We start from the raw sequence: 10,721 nt of genomic DNA, 5'->3' as shown, positions 1-10,721 counted from the left end.
TTTGGCTTTTTATCATTGGTTTGTGGTGGTTTATTTTGAAAAATAGGTCTTTGCTAGTTGTAAGTATTATTGGATACTTGTTGATTGCTAGGACCTTGTTGGTTGTTGTATGGAACATTTCGATTATAGTTCTAGTTTTGATTATAAATTGGTCTTGACGGTTGATAATTATTCTGATAATTATTTCCAGGCCTTTGATTCATGTATGAAACATTCTCTCTTTGTTCCATTGTTAGTTCAATACTGAGACAATCTTTTGTTAAATGTGGTCCTCCACACCGCTCACAACTAATTCGTATTGAGTGAATATGTTTAGTCATCTTTTCCATTCGTCTCTCGACAACATCTATCTTTGCAGAAATGAAATCGAAGTCATGGCTAGAATCGGCTCTAGCTGCTTTAGATGATCTAACGATATCTTTTTCTTGATGCCACTCATGCGAGTAGGAAGCAGTGTTATCAATAATTTTGTAAGCGTCAGTTGCGGTTTTCTTCATAATGGAACCACCAGCTGCTATATCGATGTCTTTTCGTGTAGTGATGTCCCATCCTTGGTAGAATATTTGTACTATTTGACAAGTGTCTAAACCATGTTGCGGACATCCCCTCAATAACTTTCCGAATCTTGTCCATGCTTCATATAAAGTTTCATTTGGCTTTTGCGTGAACGTAACAATTTCTCCTTGAAGTCTTACGGCTTTAGATGCCGGAAAGAATTGTTTAAGAAATTTTTCAACTAAAACGTCCCATGTATCAATCGCCCCTTCAGGTAACGATTCTAACCAATCTTTGGCTTCTCCCTTTAAAGTCCAGGGAAATAACATGAGATATATCTGTTCATCCTCCACTTCTCTTATTTTAAATAGAGTACAGATCCTATTAAAGATACGAAGATGTTCATTTGGATCTTCCTTTGGCGCACCACTAAATTGGCATTGATTTGTTACCATGTGTAGGATTTATCCTTTGATTTCATAATCTGGCGCATTTATGTCAGGTTGAGTAATTGCGTGACCTTGGCCAGTGCGTTTAGCTCGCATTCGGTCTTCCATACTAAAGAAAAAATAGCGCGTCGAAAAACGTCGAAAAAAAATAAAAGGCTGAAATATAATAGGCGTCGAAAAATAAAAATAAGAAAGTAGCGCGTCGAAACTTAAAAAGGAACTAAAAACTAAAAATTAAAAGTTGTGTCTAAAAAATATTAAAGCTTAAAAGGAATTCTATATCTAAAACGGCAATAACTTAAAAAGGTACTAAAAACTTAAAACGGCGTCGCAAAATTCTAAAGCACCTAAATCTTAGTCTAAAGAAAAAGCACTTAAGGGATTTTACGGCAAAGCCTAAAAATCTAGAAATAAAAATAACTATGGCAAAAACTATGACTTAAAACTAAATACGAGCGAAAAATATAAATATTATGCTAAAAACAAATAAAAAGATACAAAATATAAAAATAAACTTAAAGTTATAAAAAGTACAATTTTTATAAAAATATTATTTTTATATTATTTATTTTATAAAACTATTAATTTTATAATTTATTAAAACTAATTAAACTAAAAATACAAACTAAATAATAAAACTAAACTAAATAATAAATAAGTATAATCTAATTAGGGTTTTAATTAATTAATAATAATAATAATAATAATAATAATTACGTAATTATTGCAGTTGGCAATCAAATGTGGCGTGTCAGGGCCAGTCATGCGATCGCATGAGCTGTGCATTTAAAATCCATGCGGTCGCATGGATAAGGGTTTCGGGCCAGGTTCTGGGCTGCTACAGTGTAGTGGCCTGAATGTTTTTTACTTTTTTTTAGCTGTTTTTTTTTTAAATTTTCTGTTTTAGATTATATAAAATATAAATAACTTAAATAAAAATTTAATTTTAAAAACTAAAATAAAAATACTTTTATAAATTTTTAACAACTCTTAACAACAAATATATAGAAATTTTTTTTTATATTTTCTTTTTATATTTTCGTATTTTTTTTTACAAAAGAAAATTAAAACTTAATAAAAATCTTTTTATATATATATATATAGCGTTTTGCTTCCGGCATTTAAGCAGGATCCCCGGCAGCGGCGCCAAAAATACTTGATGTGTGCGAGGCGTACTAGGAAATAGTTTATATTTTATTAGGAAATACTATTAAATACGATACAATTTTACACAAGTTATTTATTTATTTTTAGAGTGGATATACCTAAACCTTGCTACAACACTTATAGGCAGTGTACCTAATCGTACAGTAGTGTAGTTTTTAGTGAGTCCGGTTCGTTCCACTGGGATCTTAGTCAAGTTTAACGCTATATTAGTTTTAACTTATAATTGTAAAAATACAAATATATATATATATAAGTAATATTATTATTATAAAAGGGGGATTTTACCATTTAATGACCGGTTTGTCGATTTTAAAACTTTAGTCGCAGTTAAAACCTAATAAATATAACTAAATTTTAAAGCGTAAAGTAAATGAAGATAATGAAATTGCGATAAATAAAAGTGCGATAAAATAAAATTGCGATAATTAAAAAGTACGATAATTAAAAGTGAAATTAAATAAAATGACAGTAAATAAAAGTGCGATAATTAAAAGTGCAATTAAATATGAAAATAAAGGAATTATGATTATTTAAACTTCCGTAATCATGATGTTTGACGTGTTGATTTTAGTTTATTCCCATGGGTTAATTGTCCTTTGTCCTGGATTATTTAATATGTCCGTCTGGTTTTGTCCATAACAGTCCATCAGTCATAAATATAAAGTGCGAGTGTCCTCGTCAAATTATCCTTATATCCGAAGTCAAATATTCTAACTAATTGGGGACTTAAACTGTAACAAGGTCTTAATACTTTGTTTAATAATTACACCAGGATATCGACTGCGTGTAACCCAAGGTTTTAATACTTTGTTAACAATTACGCCAAGTATCCTTGTACATAATCCACCCCTGTTTTAATAATTCTATTAACTATTAATCCATTCTCGTGTCCGGTTAAATGAACAATTATTAGTATTTATAAATATCCCGCCCATCGTGTCCGATCGACTGTATATGGTTATTTATAGGTACGTCCAATTGTAAATCTTTATATTAAAATTAACAAACTATCATTTAGTTAAACAAATATGAAGCCCATTAATAGCCCATAGTCTAATTTTCACAAGTGTCGTTCTTTTGTCCAAACCCCAATTATGGTACAAAGTCCAATTATCCAATCTTTAATATTTTAGCCCAACATCATGATTACTTCGTCTTAAATAAGCATAATAATAATTTAGCTATGAGACATTAAATTAAAAAGGTTGAACATAACTTACAATGATTAAAAATAGCGTAGCGTTACACGGACAGAATTTCGACTTACACCCTTACAACATTCGCTAACATACCCTTATTATTAGAATTTAAAATTAAAATTAAAATTATAATATATATATATATATATATATATATATATATATATATATATATATATATATATATATATATATATATATATATATATATATATATATATATATATATATATATATATTTACGTATGAGTAAGAAGAAGGAAAAAGATGGTGTAAAAGATCGCTCAAAACCGCGAAATTTATAGGCATGTGGCCACAAAAGGTGGCCCATGCGATCGCATGGAGGTAGGTACCAGCTCACATCATTTTGTTTTCAAGTTTGTCGACGTTATTTTTAAATATATATAATATATAAATAATTTATATAATTATTTAAATATTATATTATATTTTTGTGCATAGTTGACTCATAATTTTTAGTCCGTTGCGTCGCGCGTTGAGAGTTGACTTTGGTCCCGGTTCCGGTTTTTCGAACGTCCTTGCGTATAATTTAATATCTAGTATTTTGCGTTTCGTGTCTTGTAATCTTGTAATTTTGAGACGTTTCCTATCAATAATTGGAACCACTTTGATTGTATTTTGTACTTTTGAGCTTTTTGGTCGTTTGCGTCTTCAATTCGTCAAATCTGTCTTTTGTCTTCACTTTTTATTATTTAAACGAATATCACTTGTAAATAGAACAATTGCAACTAAAAGCTTGTCTTTCTTGAGGGATAATGCTATGAAATATATATTAGTTTTTAGCATTATCAGCTGGAAAAGGGATCCATGCGATCGCATGGAATTCCCTCACATTCCCCATGCGATCGCATGGGGTCTGATATCAGGCCACATTATAAAGCTCGATCGTTTCTGCCATTTTTTTTACTCAATCTATCTCTCGACCTCTTCTCATATATATATATATATATATATATATATATATATATATATATATATATATATATATATATATATATATATATATATATATATTATATAAATTATTATTATTATTATTATTATTATTATTATTATTATTATTATTATTATTATTATTATTATTATTATTATTAATCTTATTATTATTAATATTATTATTAGTGTGTATTATACATAAAATACTACGACGAGGTTATGAGCGTGTCACTTTCAAAATGGTTTTCGAGCGGGATAGAGCTAAGGAAATTATGGGTTATTGCCAAGGAGGTTATGGGTAATGTTCGGGGGTATATTTATGAATCAAACCTAGTGTTTATCATCTCCGTTACGTCTACATACTTTCCTACAATATTGAATCTCAATATTGATATGTAAGCACTCATATTTTATCTTTTATATATTAATTGTGTATCCATGTCTAGTGCTCGAGTATATATATTTATATATGCTTGTATGCTAAATTTCGTCGTTAAACAATTTATAATAAATCACGAATTAAATACATATATTACTGTAAAAGGTATATGATATACATGTTTTTGGAAAGCTGGCGAAAAATCAATAACTTTTCATTTAGACACCGAATAGTTTCGATGAACGGATTAAAAGATATGATCAACTGAATTATGATTGACGTTAATTGAAATTGCTTTTGAGTCTACAATTAAGATTTAAACAACTTGTTTACGAGATTGATAAAGTGAATTTTTAAATATTACCAACCGAGTAAATGAATCCTTATATAAGGCACGTCTCGTTTTGATGAACTATTGTCAAAATTGACTTTTTGAAATGACTTTTCATAAACTTTTGTATGTTTGATAGACATTTATTGACCAACATATGTTCTTTAGGTTGAGATCCACGATTATTTGATAATCCGAGTTTCAGTCACATTTTGGTGAACAATTTTATATGCTGCTAAGGTGAGTTTCATTTGCTCCATTTTTAATTGCTTTTGCAATCTATATTTTTGGGCTGAGAATACATGCACTTTATTTTAGAAAATAAAGGACACAATTACATACTTAATTTTACACTGAGTTTGAACCGAAAATCCCTTAGCTTTGGTAACTAGTAACTGTCAGTTATAAGAACTGGTGGGCGCGAGTAGTAGTATATGGATCCATAGGGCTTGATATCCCCGTCCGAGCTAGAGCACTAGCCTATTAACGGACGTATGCTATTTGAGAAGCGTGCACGTTGGTTTGCGTATATTATTAAGATGATTATACAAAGGGTATAAAATATATATACGTTAAGTTTAGTTACCAGGGTGCTCAATTTCGTAGAATATTTTGATAAACGTTTCTGGATGAAACAACTGAAAACTTGTGATTCACCTTTATTTACAGATTATGCACAACATTAAAACTATGAACTCACCAACCTTTGTGTTGACACTTGTTATCATGTTTATTCTCAGGTTTCTAAAAGTCTTCCGCTGTTTGCTTATATGTGATACAAGCTATGTGCATGGAGTCATACATGCTTTATTCAAGAAAACTTTGCATTCACAAAATCATCATTGTGTATCTTATTTTGACTTCATTGTCAACGGATATATTATGGTAAACTATTATTTATGGTGATTGTCTATATGTAGAAATCATCAAACGTTGAAAACCATAGAAATTGATATTCATTTATTGTGTACCTTTTGAAAAGAATGCAATGTTTACAAAACGTATCATATAGAGGTCAAATACCTCACAATGAAATCAATGAATGATGTGTTCGTCCATATGGATTTGGAGCGATCGTTACAAAAGGTGAGGGTGATAGATGGTTGTCATAATGAAGAAGATGATATGAGTAGTCGGTTGATATCCTTAATTGTATTCTATGTATGTGTATATGTAAATAAGATAGAGATTAAATAGATAATGATAGATATAGATGTGTAACAGAAAGTGGATTAGTGGACAAGTAGATGTGTTTGTTTGTGAGTAAAACAACACTAATCATCAATTTACTACCTCAAGTCACGGGATATCTAGAAAAGCAAATATGCAATTGATTGGGACCTCTAACAAACTAGAGACCAAAATAATTTGAATAAAGTCTCGATGTGGATGTATAACAAATCCAATTCTGTAAATGTTCTTTATATATTAATCTTAATCAATATTAGTAGTTAACAAATATATATAAATAATTATAATATTGTTAATAAATTAGTAATAATAATAAATATAGAATTAATAATAAGGATATTAATAATAATAATAATAATAATATACTAATAATAATTAAAATCATAACTTTACTACTAATTATAATAATAATGATATTACTAATGATAATAATTTTTACTGATAGTACTTAATGATATTACTTAGAAATCACAAAATGATAATAATATTTATTAACATTAACATAATAACAATAATAAATATAAATAATAATAATCATAATAATAACTAAAATTATAATTTTAAACATTCTTATTATAATAGTTATGTTTAACATCTTTATTTTGATAATTATAACCTTAAAATTATAATTATACCAATAATAAAAATAATAATATATTTTTATTAATATCAAAAATAATGAAAGTAATAATAATAATGTTAATATAACAACTTTTTTTCTTGTATATATATATTTTTTTTACATATTTAACTCTGTGGATTAAATTGTATTTTATTATTTCAAATTATTATATAAACTCATATATATATATATATATATATATATATATATATATATATATATATATATATATATATATATATATATATATATATATATATATATATATATATATATATATATATATATATATATACATACATACATATTTATTTACAACAATTGTTCGTGAATCGTCGGGAATAGTCAAAGGTCAAATGAATATAAGAAATAGTTCAAAATTTTTGAGACTCAACATTACAGACTTTGCTTATCCTGTCGAAATCATGTAAATATTAAGTTTAAATTTGATCGGAAATTTTCGGGTCGTCACAGTACCCACCCGTTAAAGAAATTTCGTCCCGAAATTTGAGTGAGGTCGTCATGGTTAACCATAGAAATGTTTTCATGACGAATATGAATTGATAAATAGAGTTTTATCATTATTGAGTGATATAGATAAAATGATTCGGTTACTTGAAGCGTACGAGTGGAGCTGTTACAAAAGATTGAAATAAGCTAATAGACATTCGTCTTTACTTTTGACGTAGTCACGTTTGAATTTAGGAAAATAAGGTTCGTCTTAACTTTTGACGTTGTCTCGATTGAATTTCGGAATTCAATGGATTTAAAAGAAAATCTTCAAAATCTATAAGATTTGATTCTTCGGTGAATAAGGAAATTATGATCCTCTTTGATTAAATGTGGTCATCTACCTCGATTCCTATGTCTGATATTTTGCTATAAATTTACTTCTACCGTTTCATTATTTTCGCCACTCCTATACTTTCTTCCTTTGTTTATTCTTCCAAAGATTGTGAAAATGTTTAATTCAGTTCTGATCCTTGACCTCATTCTGACTATCGCCACAATCATACTTCTTTTCCAACTCCCACCGAAGAAATCTATTTACTTCTACTTCGCTCTTGGGGTGGTGGTTTTCATAATCCTTCCTTGCATATGTCTTTCCATATTTTTTTGACATCCACGGTTAATGATCTCTCTATTTGCTGTGATTTATACTTCTATTTATATTTTGAAGCTCTATGCTTTTGTTTTCTCTTCCCGACCTTAAGTAAAGCAATTAAGACGTCTCGGATTCGTAGGTATGAAGTTTCGAATGATCATAATATACTTTGCAGAAGGGAAAGGTAATAGCACGATTTGATTTGTCAAATTACCAGAATTCACGGAAATGATAGAACTATCAAAAATATATTTTGATATGTTCGGAGGTTAAGTAGAATGATAGAGTTATGTAACATGGTACATGATGAGGGTATGATCTGTGAACCATCATCACGTTCCATTAGAAATTCAGCATGACTTACTGTAATATAATCACGTTGGCCGGGCGTCATTATATTATACTAACTCATGCTTCAATTCCCAACATTTCTCCAAAAACCATTCATAAATTAAACTCAAATTTTACAGAACGATAGAAACTAAAATAGTTTCTTTTATGATGTAACATAGATAGCACGAGGAGATAGATAATTTCGAACAAAGATATTTATGAGGGTATCATCAGAAATATCGAAGATATTTATAACAAAAGATACGATGATATCTTAGAATTTAAAATATCTAGAATCAAAGGATGTTGCAGAATTTTTCCGCAAGGATTTAGAATAAGTAAGGAGCAAAGTATTCGCTAAAGATCTCATTAGATACAGAATCATCCGGATTCTTTTAATCCTTGTGATTTGTCCATAGTCTCCTTCAGGGTTTGCTCATTCCGTTCTTTAGTTTCTTTTCTGAGATTTTCCAACACACTATTCTTTATTATTAAGCTTCTAGCCATTAAGACCATCTATAGCTTTTGCTGCTTCATCAACATTCTATATATTAACTTCTGAATCATTGGTTATCAATCCGAGGTGTTTCAAGAATTTCGAAGGATTTGAACGCAGGTTGTAATCGTCAAGATACAAATGATGTTTAAGATGGAATCAAGTGGCAAACTTGAAGAAATGTTTAGTTGTAGAAGGTGTAGCTTATTAACGATCTTTTAAATAAAAATGTGTTATAATTTATATTTCCTACTCTTTCAATACTTTTTAATTGTTCAAGGTTAGTAGTCCAATGTTAGTAGTCCAATGGTCCAATAGCCCAACATATAATCTTAGAATTTAAAATATTTAAGATTAGAAGATGATGAAGAAATTTTACGTAGTTAATTAATTGGTTACTAATCAATTTTATTTTATTCATTATTTTCTTCATTATGCCACTTGTCAAATCTTGACTTGGATTTTGATCGACAGAAACTCATATATGAAATTGAATTGGAATGAAAATGGTTATTCTTTGGTTAATGAATACGTATATCTGTGGTTGTATGTAGGATAGTAAATGACTGTTGAATCGGATTTGAAGAATGTACAGTGTAATATGTTAATGTGAGATCTAAATATTTCTAGGGCATTACCTACCCGTTAAAATATTCTCATCATTAATAGTTTATACAAGAGAACTTTTAATTACAATCTTTATGAAAATATACCTACATATATATTTTCTTCAGATGTAATCGTGGATTTAATGAGTTAATATGATATTAAACTCATATGATTTACGGTTAGAACTAGAGTACATAATCTCTAAAATATTAGGGATTACATAATCGCCATGTAGAACAAAGATAAATGATGTAGAACGATATGTAAAACGAAGATTAAAGATTATAGATATCGATTGTTAAATCGTTGATGAAAGATGTGAATGATAGCATATGTGAATTAAATATGATAAAAGCCCTTTAAAGCTTCTTTTATCTTTCTCGGGTATTACCTACCCGTTAAAAATTCACACCTCATAGTTAATATGAAAAGAATTTTTATTACGATCTCGAGATATACATAAACATATATACGTATATCCTTTTAATCGTGAACCGAAAGTAATGAATTAATATTTCATATATCATCATTCACGGTACTCTTCGGTGTCTGTGGTGCCTACGGAGCTTGTGGTGATTGCAGTGCTTGTGGTGCTGGAGAGGATGCTGGTACTGGTGGTGTTACTGTTGGTGCTGGTACTGCTTGTGATTCCTGCGTAGTAGATGCGAGCCTAGTGATGTGTAAAATCGTGTCTATAATTTATAATAAAAAATGCCGGTTAAAAGATTACTACACACTAACGGGCAGTGTACCCGATCGTGTAATAGTATAAAATTGGTAATTCCGAAATCGTTCCAAGGACAGTTTAAACGTGAGAATTAAGATTGTAACTAATAAAATAAACTAAGTTAATCTATGAAAATCGAAAGTACGAGATAGTTTGTTTTGTGGCTATTTAACGATTAGCCAAATCAAAGATTGATTAAAAGTAAAAGACGATATTTTTGTATTTTTAAGTTTATAAAAATAAATGCTGACTCAACGAAAAGTAAAGATATTTGAATTCAATGGATAAAAGAATGTTCGCCTAGATCTCCTATTCGTAGTGTCGGATGATTTGTTATTAAGAACTAGTTCAATTTATCAATACATGCAACTACAAAGTCGGTTTACCCAGAGTTCTCTTTTAGCAAACACGTCAAACTTGGATTTATTAGCTTAGGGTTCCCTTTCACCAAAGATCTCTTTCATTTGTGACTTAGTAATTAACTAACTACAAGATCAAGATTCAATTGGTTACGCGTTAGCTCCACACAATTCACCCCTGTTTTGTTTAATCCTTGTTACCCGGTTTACCCCCTTGGTCCAGTAAGCACCCAATTGGTTAAGACAAATCAATTGAAAACTAGTGTACTAAATTGAAACAGGGTTCCCTTTGTTCAAACAAG

General features: G+C 29.1%; 1 non-coding gene across 1 annotated transcript; it reads left to right on the top strand.

Annotated features, from left to right (window-relative positions):
• The first annotated feature begins 585 nt into the window (after positions 1-585).
• On the top strand, positions 586-692 carry LOC139856412 (small nucleolar RNA R71). The gene has a single exon (XR_011761894.1). It is a non-coding gene; the product is annotated as a small nucleolar RNA R71 (small nucleolar RNA).
• The last annotated feature ends 10,029 nt before the right edge of the window (positions 693-10,721 follow it).

The sequence above is a fragment of the Rutidosis leptorrhynchoides genome, chromosome 6 (genome assembly GCF_046630445.1).
Source record: "Rutidosis leptorrhynchoides isolate AG116_Rl617_1_P2 chromosome 6, CSIRO_AGI_Rlap_v1, whole genome shotgun sequence".
Classification (NCBI taxonomy): domain Eukaryota; kingdom Viridiplantae; phylum Streptophyta; class Magnoliopsida; order Asterales; family Asteraceae; genus Rutidosis; species Rutidosis leptorrhynchoides.
This window is presented reverse-complemented; position numbering and strand designations above follow the sequence as displayed.